Source organism: Xiphias gladius, chromosome 14 (genome assembly GCF_016859285.1).
Source record: "Xiphias gladius isolate SHS-SW01 ecotype Sanya breed wild chromosome 14, ASM1685928v1, whole genome shotgun sequence".
NCBI classification, from domain to species: domain Eukaryota; kingdom Metazoa; phylum Chordata; class Actinopteri; order Istiophoriformes; family Xiphiidae; genus Xiphias; species Xiphias gladius.
The window spans coordinates 11,327,779-11,341,804 of NC_053413.1; the positions used below are offsets into that span (position 1 = coordinate 11,327,779).

At 40.7% G+C, this 14,026-nt stretch overlaps 1 protein-coding gene across 1 annotated transcript in view; it reads left to right on the top strand.

Annotated features, from left to right (window-relative positions):
* The first annotated feature begins 498 nt into the window (after window positions 1-498).
* Window positions 499-14,026, top strand: part of LOC120799214 (SPRY domain-containing SOCS box protein 4-like) — a 72,289-nt gene continuing 58,761 nt past the window's right edge. Inside the window, exon 1 of the mRNA XM_040144190.1 lies at window positions 499-696. The gene's annotated coding sequence lies outside the window, so the exon portion shown is untranslated. The remainder of the gene's footprint in view (window positions 697-14,026) is intronic.

The following is a 14,026-nucleotide window of genomic DNA, read 5'->3' on the forward strand; positions in this document are numbered from 1 at the left end:
CCTGACGTGCTAGCGCAAGTATCAAGAATTCATATATGAAAGGGGGGAGAATAACATTGAATACATTTTATTGAAATGAAAGCAGCCATCATAAAATTACAGATTACACTTTTTGAAAAATAAACACATAAAATGAATACATAATGTCATAAAACAGATGATCACAATATAACCAAAACATTTCCAACATGATAAATTCCAACCTTGGTTTGAAAAGATAGTATCCCTCTATGTAAGTTTTTTTCCAGTTTTTTGTTAAGAATATTATCATTGTTATTGTGCTATTATTAGTGCTAGTGATAGTAGTGACAGCTGTAGTAGTAGTAGTAATAATGGTAGTACTGGTATGTTCACTTCTGGAAATGGGTATATTGGCAGTCGGAACTTACGAGCAGTACATGAACAGTCCGTCAGAGCCTCAGCCAATAGCGTCAGAGCAGAACGCTGTGTTGTGGTTGAGGCGACCAATCAGCGCTCGGTGCGCGGAGTAAACGGACACTCAGCATCGAGCCCCTGGCTACCTGGATGTGTCGAGCTGCTGTTTACGGCAACAAAGGACCCGTTGCTACGTGGCTGAAACACATGTAACACAGCCGGAATAACGTTTTTGTCACCAGCGGACAAGAGGACAGGTCTCGGTCCTTCTAAAACCCTCAGGGAGAAGTGTCGTTTGGGGACGAGTAGAGTTTCTCCTCGGTGAGTGTTTCTCTGTTTACACCGGGCGACCGGGAATCGGAGCACTGGGCTGTGTGTAGTTGTAGCGAGGCGAGCGGAATCCTGTGTTTTCCTTCAAAAAGTATCCTCACTGCATTTTAGACCGTTCACTCGTTGTATGAGATTCAATTTCACGACTTCTCTTTCTATAATCCCTTTTAGTTTGTCGTCTCTTGCCATGTTATAGTAGTCTGACAAAGTTCTCACAGTTTGTGTGTGTGTGTGTGTGTGCGCGTGCGTGCGTGCGTGGTCATGTAATGCATTCAGCATCTTAGAAATAAGCAAAATTGATTGTTTAACATTGCATATGTCTAAGTAGCTCAAACAAGAACAGTTTCCTACCTAGGTTATTTTATTTTGAAAAGATGTATGAGCCCTAAAGAGATAAAACTATCTAATATTTCCCAATAAAAGAGCAAAGATTAGATAAAAGCTGCAACTGACAGTTGTTTTCATTATTAATTCGTTGGTTTGTCTACAAAATGTATAAAATAGTGAAAGGTTCCTGCTTTAAATTCCTAAAGCCGAAGATAATGCATTCAAATTGCTTTCTTAATTCAACAGTTCAAAATGCAATAACATTCAGTATACAATCAGAAGTGACAAAGAAAAGCACCAGATCATCACATTTGATTATAAAAATTGCTGATGGATTTATTTTCTGTCAATTGACTAACTGATGAATTGACTAATCGTTGCAGTTTTAAAAAAATGTTTTGACCCCCAGGTTGGAAACTACTGAGTTAAACCAACTGCACTATCAAGGACCATGCAAAACACTGTTTAATAAAGCAGAAAGTCATTTTTAAACTTACTATTGTTTTCAAAATCGACATTTTCTAATCACCAACACTGGCTGTTTGTGGAAGCCTGAAGATGCTTAATATCCAAAAAGAAATGCCGCAGGAAGTGTTATTCTAATACCAGCAGTTTTAGATAGTTTAAAGATGTATATCAATGCTGAACTGGATTGCGTCTTTGTGAACTAACAGAACATTTCCTCGCAGTAGTCTGTGAGTGATCGCCTCTCTCTGCGTCTAGGCCCTGACATTTACTTGGCTAAGATGGGTAAGGTAACAAGGACACGGAAAATGGAGAGCAGATGGTAAGAGCAGGGAGGGGAGGAGAGGAAAGAAGTGTAGATAGAGATGGAGTGGAAAAGAAGATCAGGAGAGAAGGGAAGGAGAGAGCAAGAAAGAGGATGAGGAGGAGGAGGGAGAGGAAGGATCTTGGAAGTGGACAGGATAAGTCCGCCAAGAGGAAAGGTGACAAGAAAATGAGGGGTGAAAACAAAAAAAATGGAGAGAACAGTGGTAGTAGGCGCTTGGTACCCCTTCCTCACATGTGCCAGGTGCAGCATCGCTCTGTGTGGGTGTTGAGTCATGGTGGGTGGAGTCTGTTGGTTGATGGATGACCTCTCGAGATTAGGGGTGGGGGGGGCAGTAGGGAGAGAAATGGAGGAGGAGGACGGGATGGAGCATTCTAATGTTGACAGGGGGTCATTTATCTGTCTGCTACGTCTGACCAGCCGGGCACTACAGGAGATCAGGCTGCTCATGAGCATCTCCCCTCCTCACCACCTGCGTCTCTTTTTTTCTTCCCTTTCATCCTCTATTCATTCATCCCCCCCTTCCCTATCTCCTCTTCTTCTGTTTCCACAGCACTTCCCCGCCGACCTTTCTTGTCCCCCCCATGTTTCTCACACATTGAGTGTGTCACATTCATCTTCTCCCTCCGTTTTTCACTGCAACTTTTTGTCTCTGGTGCTCAGACTTGCTCTGCCTTTTCTTCTCTCCCTGCTGGAAATTTCAGCTGTTTTCAGATGTTTTTTCAATTACTTTCCAGTGCTTACATACAACCTGACAATTCAATTGACGACGGGGCTTTACCTTGAAATTAATAGTTCACATGCAGTGTCTGTGAATATTTAAAAACATTTTACCCGTTTGTACCTTCAGTTTTCAGCATGAGCGAACCTCTGACGTTTTCCTTCCAAAATTTTGCATTTTCTAGTCACATTGTGGATCCTTTGCATTTTCCGCTCTACTCCTTTGCTCATTCAGCCCTCTCCCTCCTAATCTGTTTTTTTTGGGGGGGCTTTTATTTCCTGCTTTTTCTCTCCATTTTTAAAAATCTCCCCTTCTCGCCTTTATTCCTCCAAAGGGACTAATAAGCGGTGTTATGAGTCAGTGTGAGCAGAGAGGCAGATGGGATTCAGCTCGCAGGGCAGATAAGGGTTTTTTACTCGGCTTTGTCTTATCACACCCTGTCACTGCTACTTATTATGTATGGAGTGGTAAAAATCCGTAAATTGAGATAGTGGAAGTTCTGTCTGAAGCATGCTGGTGTAATCCCTGTACAGAAGTGTGACAGTGATGTCAGACTACTAATTTAAATGCAGTGATGCAGAGATGGGCAACTTTTTCAGGCAATTCACAAAGGCAACACCAGCCCAGGAGTTGACTCAGTGTTACTGCGCATCAATTAATCAACATCTTCGTCACCGAAAAATAATTTTTAATTGGACATTAGTTCAATTTCTTGCCAGTTGCCAGGCATAGTGCTCATCTGCATTCTGCTCAATGCCAGATGTGTCACCGTGCTCATCCTTCAGTGACACATGAACCGATTTGGTGACAAGTCAGATAACATTTTGTAGTCAGTATGAGCTGCTTCCCATCAGCCATCATTATTTTTAATTACTTTATTTCCCCGCCTCCCCCACTGTGCTTGTTGTGTGCCACAGCAGAGTACCTCAAGAAGCATCTTACGGAAGCAGGTTCAATGATGTGAACCTGTGAAGCCTCAAATTTGACCAAATCAAGGTGCAAAATAGATCACAAAATTACTGTGTTTCTAATGGTGAGAGTCACATTTTCGCAAGCATGAGCAAAGTGTTAAATTGGTGCTTTGAAATGATTTAGATCAGTCTGTCTATGTATGTACAGTATTGAGGGCTGCAACTCACAGATATTTTCATGATTCATCATTAATTATCACTAATCATTTTGTCTGTAAAATGTCAGACAACAGTGAAAAAATTCCTGTCATAATTTTGCAGACCTCAAAGCTAGATTGAAATTTAAGGTATTCATTTTACAGTGATGCGAGATAACAACAAGCATCAGCTCCTCACATTTGAGCAGCTGGAAGAGTGAATGTTGGGCATTTTAAGCCAGGCTAGCGCTGTGGCTCTAGACATGGGAATGTTGGTCGGTTGTTCAGTTGGTCGGTCGGTCGGTCTGTCGTTTTGGTCCAGATTGAAATATCCCAACAACTATTTAATGGATTTCCATGAAATTTGGAGCAGACATTCATGTCCCCTTCAGGACTAATTATAAAAGGTCTGGTGAGCCTTTGACTTTTCATCTAGTTGTAATGCTTTAGTTTATGGATCTATAATTTGCAAATAATTTCCACATAATATTCTAGTAACTTTTCTAGAAAGAACTATGTAATTTGTTACTTCAATGTAGGAAATAGGGGGGGAAAAGTTAAATATAAACCCAAGTAACTGTTAATTCATTACATATTTATTATATGTTCCATATAAGTTGATTTGTATGCTCGCCTGTGGACAAATTTCACTTTTTTGACTAAAATATTGTCTAGGTAGCAGTTCATTGGAATTTAATTAATTGGAAATGTACCCATTGCACATTGCCTCTTTTCTCCATAATTAGTACCAAGCCATGTGGCTCAGCTGTACTTTGTGTTTAGTGTTAATTAACAAATGCTATCTATCTATCTATCTATCTATCTATCTATCTATCTATCTATCTATCTATCTATCTATCTATCTATCTATCTGTCTCACCATTGCCATAGTCACACAGTCTATCTTTCTGTCCTTGAACAACCATGTAAATGTATGTATATTATGCTGGCAGATGGAGTGGAAATACATTTATATTCAGCAGCTTTTCCGCAAGTCAGTGATAAACTGCTGAGTACACAAAAATGCACACAGACACACACATGGACAAACTCACATATGCACAAATACACAGACGTCACTCAGGGAAAACAACACTCTTTTGCACTGCTACACTCTAAAGTCAATGACATCAATTGTTGCAGAGAGAAACAAATAAGAAAATGATGTGTTCCTCCAGGTCATGGCAGGTGGTTAGTGTCTAAATGCAGTCTACAACCTGTGTGTAGTTTACACACCTTTGTGTTTATTTGTGTAGGCAGTGTTTTCCACCTGCTGATGCACTGGTGACTCAGAGGCTGTTACAAAGACAGGAAAAGTAGTGAGTGCATTTTACAGTAATATGGGCAGATCTCCTGGTGCCTAGGAATACAGTGAGTGATGAATTCAGAATGTCACGTCTTCCTGAAAACCAGTCGCTGTGTGCAGCTTTCCTGGTGCTTCTCCATGTGTTTTAGCTTGCTCATCAGTTTATCAGGGCGAGGTTGATGCTGCCAGTCATCTTGTTGTCATCCTGCTTCACATGCGTCAATTTTTTTGGCAAAGATTGCAGCAGTGAGTCGTTAATCAAGGTCCCCTTCCGGGAGAATACAGCGTGACAAACCAATAGCAGAGTTGGAGCCCTTAGGGACACAACAGGGAACATGAAATCATTGGTAATGTGACAAACAGACCTTGGCTCCAGCTAATGTCCTCTCCCCGTAAACTCTGTCATCTTAGCTCATTTCACCTTGTCCTGTCCTGTCCTGTCAAATTTGGCCTCCCGTCGTTCGCGATCATCTCACCTGACATCTGGTCTGATCTGATCGGCACTTTACTCTATCTTTTGGTTCCCGGATAGTAAATAGGGGCTGCATGGAGGAGGCTAGCGGTGCTCTCATTTACATATAAATAACGGAAGAGTCCAAGGTACTGTGCTCTTGCTCATTTGGCATTTTACGGTGATTCATTGTCCGCGTGTTTGTTTGTGTGTGAGCGTTTACTCAATATTGAAATGTTTCTTCTCTCGTTATTGTGTGTGTGTGTGTGTGTGTGAGTGCAGTGTCCTCATCTGTCAGTGTTTGGACAATCAGCTCTGAATCAGCTTCCCCTTGCTGCAGTCTGCCTGTGAATTCTTGGCTTTCTGATGGCTTTTCCAGATGAATAAAATCAATTGACTCTTCCTGGAATGGAAAGCAAACCTGTTAATTTCATCTAGAACGAAAAACTTCACATAATTGTCAGCAAAATGCGATGGAATGAAAACGAACAGTTTGTATTCAGTACTCTGATATACTCTGAGTAGAGGTTTCTAGTTGGATGCCACATGATTTTTTGTTTGTGGAAACAAAAGAATTTCCTGCCAGAGACTCTCTTTGAAAGCCCAGAAGTATTCTCACGTATCATCTCTCAGAGTGTTTTTGTAAAAGGAATCCTTGCTGGCCTCTCCATTTATTTACTTATAAAGCCTAAAATAGACCAGACGGCACTCTAAGGCCTGGTTACCACACATCGTATTTGCACTAGTATTAGATATGACATTAGATTTGTCCGCAGGCTTTAGAGGGAATGAACCCAGTGCTGTGACGCTTGTGGAAAACCCCACCAAAAACATGTTTTTTCTCTTTGCTCTAACATAGCCTTAGCAATATGACCAAAATATCTATAGCGTAGCTGCGGCTAGCAGTCGGTTAGCTTCATTGAGCATAAAGCGGGAAATAGGGCTAAAGAGTTAGCCTGGCTTTGTCTGAAGGTACCAAAATCCGCTGACCGGGATCTATAACACTCAATAATTTTCCCAGATTTTGTTACCTTTTGACAGAGCCAGGCTAGCCGTTCCCTACTTTTTCTTGTGCTCATCCCAATTTAAAGGTATAATATGCAACTTTTCTGCATTAAAATGTCTAGAAATGACTAGACCTCTGTTATATATTTTGTTCATCCTCTGCGAGTTATTGTTTTGATTGAGAGACCCTTAGTGGCAGAAAATTTGCATTTAAGACAAGAAAATATGCTTAGCTTAGCTTCCTAAAAATGTCAAACTATTCCTTTAAAGTTACAATGAAACATACGTTAAGAGCTACTTTAGCTTCACTAGTGTGACAGTGTTCCGCATGAAACAGAATATGTGGGTATGGCTAAATTACGAGAGGGATTTAAATCAAATCCTTAATATGCCATTAGCTCGCTCCAAAGTTGGTGACGTGATGAAGAGAAATATGGAGTTAGGGAGCTGCACAGGACTAGCTGTTAGCCTTCAGACACACCTCCCTCACCTGTGTTATTAGACAAGGAGGAGGAAGATAAGGGTTAAAATTAGACCTCCACCACAGTTTACCAGATAGAACTCAAATGCACAGCTCATACTATGATACTGCTCTGTCGGCTACCCACAAGCTTAAGGCCAAGTGCCATTTTATATGACGGGCAGGGTTAGCCAGTCTCCCCAAATCAAATTTGATTGGATAAATTTATGTAGCTGCCCCCAAGTGCAGGATGAATCATCAAAAATATTTTTTTGTTTTCCAGGAAGAAAAATGTTGATATAAAAAAACTGAAAAAATATCTTTTTGGACAAATATTTAGCACGCAATAAGACATAAATGAACAGTTAACACAGGGACACAGGATTACAACTTGGAAAATGTAATTTTCATCAACAGCTATTAACACTTTTTTAGACGTAGTCAGACAACACGTCATACAAACTAGTTCATTTGAAGCATACTGAGACCTTTAGCAGTAGTGCTCATCGTGTGCATGTCATATTGTTTGGAAAGTAGATGTAGAATGAAAACAAGATGAGTTAGCTTCTTATGACTACATGATGACTTGGTGTTTTAGATTTTTAGTGGACCACTCACTAAACATCTGGGAAAGAGCTTTTACCGAACATACCTGCGCGAGCCAAATTATATCAGTAACATTAAGGTTGACTCCTCATGTTAGCCTCAGTATATTTTTGTTATTTGCCCAACTGTACTAGGCAGATATGTCAGGCCAAATGGGAATAAACTGAGGGAATCTGTTTTTTTGAAGTCATCACAAAAACAAGTACTGCCATAACTGATGATCGACTTTGACTCTGTGGACTGTTGAGTCTAAGAAACGTTTGTCCACAGCTGTTGAGGGGAATCGCTACTGTAACACTACAGGTCCATTAATCCACATACCTCTTGTCAGTGCATCATCATATAGCAGCATTTAAATTCACAGCAAACAGTAATTTGTATATCAGTCTTTTTGCTTGAATAATGCTTGATGTGAGCTCTCAATATCAAGTTGAGCAACTCTTAGTGCGGCAAAAGGAAAAAACTCAAAAACTAGGACCGGGTTTTGTTTTAAATGTAAAAGGTGATATTGAAATCATGTTGCAGGAAGATAGGTGATGCAAATCTACATGAAATCACAATTTGACTACATAAATCAGTTAAATCCCTTGTCAGCAGGTCATGTGACTCCAGAAATAGTCTCTAGTTTCTCTGACTAGGATGGCAGTGCTGCACGACAGTTTTGATATTATATGGTAATACACTGGGACAGCCCGTGTTTAAAAAGTGTGAGGGCATTTCCTTCTCTGCCTCACACTCTCCCTTTTTCTCTTTTTGTGTCTCTCCGTCTATTTTCTGGCCATAATTACAGAGCTCAGGAAAGCGTTTAGAGTCTCATGAATATTTAGATCTCAAAGGGGAAGTGTCAGGGGAGACCCATGTGTGGCTGGTCTGCCCTAATTATGGAGACAGGCCTCCACAAACTCGTCACACACACACTTAAAATGAGGGAGGAAAAAATGATCAAAAGCTGCCAAATAGGGAAACGTTAATATAGGCTTAAACAGAGGTGTAAGTATTCTGGAAAACTGTCACATGCACAAACACACACACGCCCGCACACACAGGCACACACACAAACCCAGCAGGGAGATAATAATAGCACAGCTAGTTGTGGCTTGCAGCTGGTTCTTTCTGCTCCCTATTGTTTAATAGTGAGCTAATGATGGACACGAGCCTGACAGATCAGTCAACGTGTGTGTGTGTGTGTGTATCTAGCAATCTCAGGGCCTGGATGTATTTTTTTTTTATGTGATGTCATTTAAAGTGTGACTCATTGACTCTGTGATGGACACCATTGAGACAAACATAGACAAGAGGGGGGAGTCATGGTTTTTGGTTTGAGAAAGCTTAAGAGGAAGGGAAGGGTGCATGAACAGGACTATGCAGAAACAAAACCTTAATTAGAGCTAAATGAAGGATGGAAACAGAGGGAGTGAGAAAGGAGGAAGATAGGAAGTTAGACTGAGGATATAAGGCAGAGTAGATGGATATGGTGCATGGAAAAACAGGGAGTGAAGATGCAAGTGAGCAAGAGGACTTAGAGAGGAAAGAGGAAATAAAGAAGGATGTACGAGAGAAAGACAGGTAAAAAAAAAAAGGTGAAAAGGAAGCAAATGAGAGAGAGAGAAGGAGGTGAGAAGAAAGGAAGTTTGCATTTTGAAGGAGGCTTGTATTGTAATGAGTCATATAGATGGGGAGGCTGCTGCTGGTGGGATATGACTGATGAGAAGAGAGGAGAGAGGTGTAAGGCAATGTGGGAGAAAGATGAGGGACCTAAACAGCATATGAGGAGGATAAAAGAAGAGGGAGTACAGTGGAAAGTGTCAGTACAGATGGTGGTGTCTCTGTAAAGGTGAGAAGCGAGGGTGGTGATTTTAAACAGAACATGTTTAGTCCCAGAATAGAAAATAGCATGATAATATAAATGATTCATTGCTAAGGACAGGTGTATGTGCAGTACTTGATGAATTCAGAATGCTCACACACTGTAGCTGAACTGAGATCAGGAGTTTAAAGTGGTCCCTTAGGCTACTATTCACATTAGCATTCATTGCAGTGAGATCAGAGCCACATTAACAGCTGGTTAGTCTCGGTTTCTGGATCAGTGAATTACATAAATGGACCAATGGGTGACAAAGTAAAGGACAAACCGACTTTAAATGCCATAGTGTGCCAAAGTGTTGGGTCTCCAGAACAGCTTTGGTGACGGTGGTGTAGAGCACTATGTTGTCATTATCTCATGTAGGTGTTCAACTGGGTTGCAGCCTGTTTACTGTGAACCCATGATTCACAACCTTTTTAACTCATGAAACCATTCAGTGACCTCTTGTGTCCTGTATGAAAACATCTTCATTTGTTGTGTTTCTCTACTCATATATCCAGGTTTGTCCTTTAATTTCTCACCCACGTGTATACTTTAAGTAGATACACGTAGTTCTATTGATATTTAGCATTTGAAATTTTTTTTTTACTTTGGGAGAAGTTAAGTGGTTGTATTTAAAAATTTGCTTTAGCCATTCACACTTCCTCCTCCATGGATCCAACCCAAGGATGTTCTTTATTTCTTTTTTTCTACAACACCATGACATCAAAGATAATTTGAAAGGTTTGAAAGAAAATTTGAAAAATTCTACATTTGGTGGCCTCAAAGGTGAATTACAATTTTTGGGTCTGCACAGCCATGAGAGTTTGCGTGATTTAAGTTTTGTTATCCGCCCATGTACGTGAGAGTTCAGCCAAAAACATAAGTGGGATGTCTGATGAGCTCAGTAGAGGGGGACATATGGATAACAGGTTCTGATGAACCTGAAAAGTGTGAACGTTCTCAGTCACTTAATTGAGCTTGAACTGGGAAAAGAAACAAGATAGAGAGAGAGAGAGAGAGAGAGAGAAATTTCGTTATCCAGCCGTTTGAGTACCGCGGTCCCAACAGGCGACCAGGCCCCTCTCACCACCACCATGTGTGAGCTTTCATCAGGCCACTTCACATCCCTCTGAGCGGAAACCAGTCGACCACCACATGCTGGCAGGCACGCTACTACCGCACAGACAGTGATACACACACACTGGTATGATTGTGAACACTGGCAGACACTGAAAGACACACAAACACACGTTTCAGCGCCACTTATAACAGGCCGCAGTTTGATGAGGTGTGTCACCAGTCTGAGAGGAGCGGAGCCCACTCTGCGTATGTGTGTATGTGAGCGAGGGAATTGGTTAGAAGTTAGAAATCACCTACTCACATAATAGCAATCACTCCTCATCAGCCAACTCCAGTCACTGCACTGGATGGGCTTATAATGTCATTCATGCAGCTGTGTGTTTATGAATATTTATCTGTATCTGTTTAGCTCCCAGGAAGGCAGGAAAAGGTGGTGGACATACTCTATTTATTTATACATCTTTATGTTTATTTATGTGTGCTGTATGTTAACTGAGGATTGAAATGAATAAACCATTCCTCCTGCAGTCTGTCTGAATTCCTTTTAAAGTGTTTTTGAGTGCTGCATCTCATTGAGTTTCATATTTTGTTTTGTTATTTCAAATGTGATGGGGAGCTCTTGCCACTATTATCCATTTTTAAACCTGAGTTGGTGGATATTTGTGAACCTAGAGAGGTAAAAGTAGCAGTTATAATGAAAATGTCAACCACCACTTGTCAAATATCCACGCCCCATCTTCCTCTCTTTCTTTGTTACACAAAACAAATGAAGCCGGCAGTACAATTGAAAGCTCATGGAAATTGTTGTTATCACAGGTAATTTACTGGGAGAACAAGCCCCACAGACGGCTTTGACAGTGTTTGCAGGACTCCAGTCAAAACGTCTTGTGATTCATGTGGACAGTGTGTGATTAGTTTCTATTTTTACCTGTGGGCTACCTACAGTTTAATTTTTTCCTCATTGGCTAGATGGAACAACTGTGAAACCAAGATTAATCAGTTTCACGTAACTTGGAAAGAAATGCATTCTCTTAGCTAGGCTCCCTAAACGCATAAAGATCTATCAAGATCTGTTATGGTTGAAGCTGGGGATGGGGTTTGATAGTATTTTATCAAATCTGAATCCCTCATTACAGACCTTTTATTTTCATTCACACTGTCCCGATAATATTTTAGAAATACATATATTACTTATTTCAGTTTCCTGTTCATATTTAACTTAACTGCAGATAATGTTGCCTATACCTATGCACCTTTCAGGTAAATATGGAAGGATCATTGTGAGATGTATTGGCCTGATTTATAATGGCATTACATTGACTGACTCATTGAACCTAAAATAACTGATATATTATCCCTTTTAAGATGATATGAAAAATTTGTTAGCAAATTGTTGCTTGTACATCCAGCAGATACAGAGCAAACATTATTATACATGTAGAGTCTCACTTTTGGCCAATTGGTGAAGGTAAGTCCAATTGTTGTCCCTCAAATTTTAACTCTATTTTTGGTCTCTGTCATCTTCTGGGGGAAATATCCTTAGCTGCTAGATGCTCCACTGTGCTTAATGGCACAGCTAACTGTGTCTGTCTGCCATGTGGTTCTGAGCAGGCAGTGTACAGTGGGTTTTTCGTGTTCTTTGCTAAAATCAGTGGCCCACTGCAGCAACAAAGTGTTTGATGAGGGCAGCGAGACAGTAAAGTTATGGGCCAGAAAACCAAAACAATGAACTGAAAGACAATAAAACTCCACAGAGCTGTGGGGAACTGCATGGTCAGTTGATAATTCTCTGTGGGTTCATTACAACTAGTAACCCATTTCACATAACTTGTGTTCCTGTAATATATAAATACGTATTATGCTTTGAAGAACGAAAGCAGAAAGCAGCTGGTCAGTACCTGTACTTAGCAGCTTTCAGGTAATTCAGAAACGAGCTGGACTGATACTGGACTTACGATTTTAAAAAATCTGATAACTATAAATTGTCTGCATTCATTTTTTCACATAAAGACATCGCAGAAAAATCACATTTTTGAATGGGGTTTCTTAAATATAGTTATTTTTCCAATTAAAGAATTGTGACCAAATTATGTACTGAGCAGCACAGTCCTCTCTGGTGGACAAACAATGTAATTGCATCATTGCATTTCTAAATCTTGTTACTTATCATCCAACATATAATATGTCTGCAATAAGCTAATATCGGACAATATATCAGCTGATTTATCCATCAAGCTCTAGTTTAGAGTGTGGAAGAATAACTGTTAATCAAGTTTAGCACTTACAGGAATCTGCAGTTATTATATGTTTAGACCTGTATTGTGGCCAACATGTCGAATACAGAATACTCCAAAGTGTAGTTTTTGAAATATATTTCTCATGCAATGACACAAACCCAATGTAAAGTCTTTTTGTTGCTGTGACTTTCAGCACAGGCCGAGCTGCTGTTGGCTTTGTTTTGGATCTCACCATCAGGACTATTTTCAGAATCATCTCATCTTCTTTCACCTTCTTCCATAAAGGAAAGACCTCAAACGTGGTATTTGCACTCAGCTATGCACCTGACAGCCTTGGAGCACACACCAAACTTGATTTCAAAATGACTGTACTGGAGCCCATAGAGAAGACTCAGAAGAGAAGCACTGTGTCATCCAGTTAGCACTGTGTGCTTTACTGCTGAAATGATTCTGTGCGAAACACAGACTGTGTGTGTGTGTGTGTGTGTGTGTGTGTGTGTGTGTGTGTGTGTGTGTGTGTGTGTGTGTGTGTGTGTGTGTGTGTGTGTGTGTGTGTGTGTGTGTGTGTGTGTGTGTGTGCGCGCAAGAAAAGGGCAAAGAGAAAACCAGAAAAGGGGAGAAAAAATACACTACCACTTCTGAGGGATTACAAGAGACGATAAGCACTCAGTGAAGCTGTGTGTGTGTGTGTGTGTGTGTGTGTGTGTGTGTGTGTGTGTGTGTGTGTGTGTTTGTGTGTGTGAGTGCGTGTGTGCGCATGCGTGTCTGTGAGTAACGCAATGTTTGCATGTATGTGAGTGGAAGCTAGAGGTGGGTAAAAAGCCATGGCAAGAGATAGAAAGGGCAGCAGGTTCAAATAACAGAGAGAGCATCCCCCACTTATAATTTATTTATTCATTCATTTTTGTTGTTCATTAAGCTAAAATCTGGGTCAGAGACAGGAGAGTGTGTGTGAGAGGGAGAGGAAGAAATTTATATCAGGACAGATGTTTCTATACAATGAAGACTGGAATCAGCCAGTTTAGACAGACAGATGAGGCTGTTTGCGGATCAGTGGGCAGATGCAGGATATGAGACAAGTACTGAGACATGAAGACAGACGGGCATTCAGAGAGACAGACATATGTGAGCCAGGTGTTTGTCATCTTCCTCTCCATGGCTCCTTGGTAGGAAACCAGCAGGGCTTTGTATTCAAATAACAGACGCAGAGAATTTGTGGAAACATGTTGTGTTGCAGCGTGACAAGAAAAGCATCAGTCTAATTCAGGGCTTCAGACTCTGGGCGGGTTTATCTGCGTCTGTAAGATATCTGACCAATCGCTTGAATTAGTCAAAGGGAAACTGGAGGGTCTGTACTTCCAACTTGCAACGTGTGTGTGAAAGA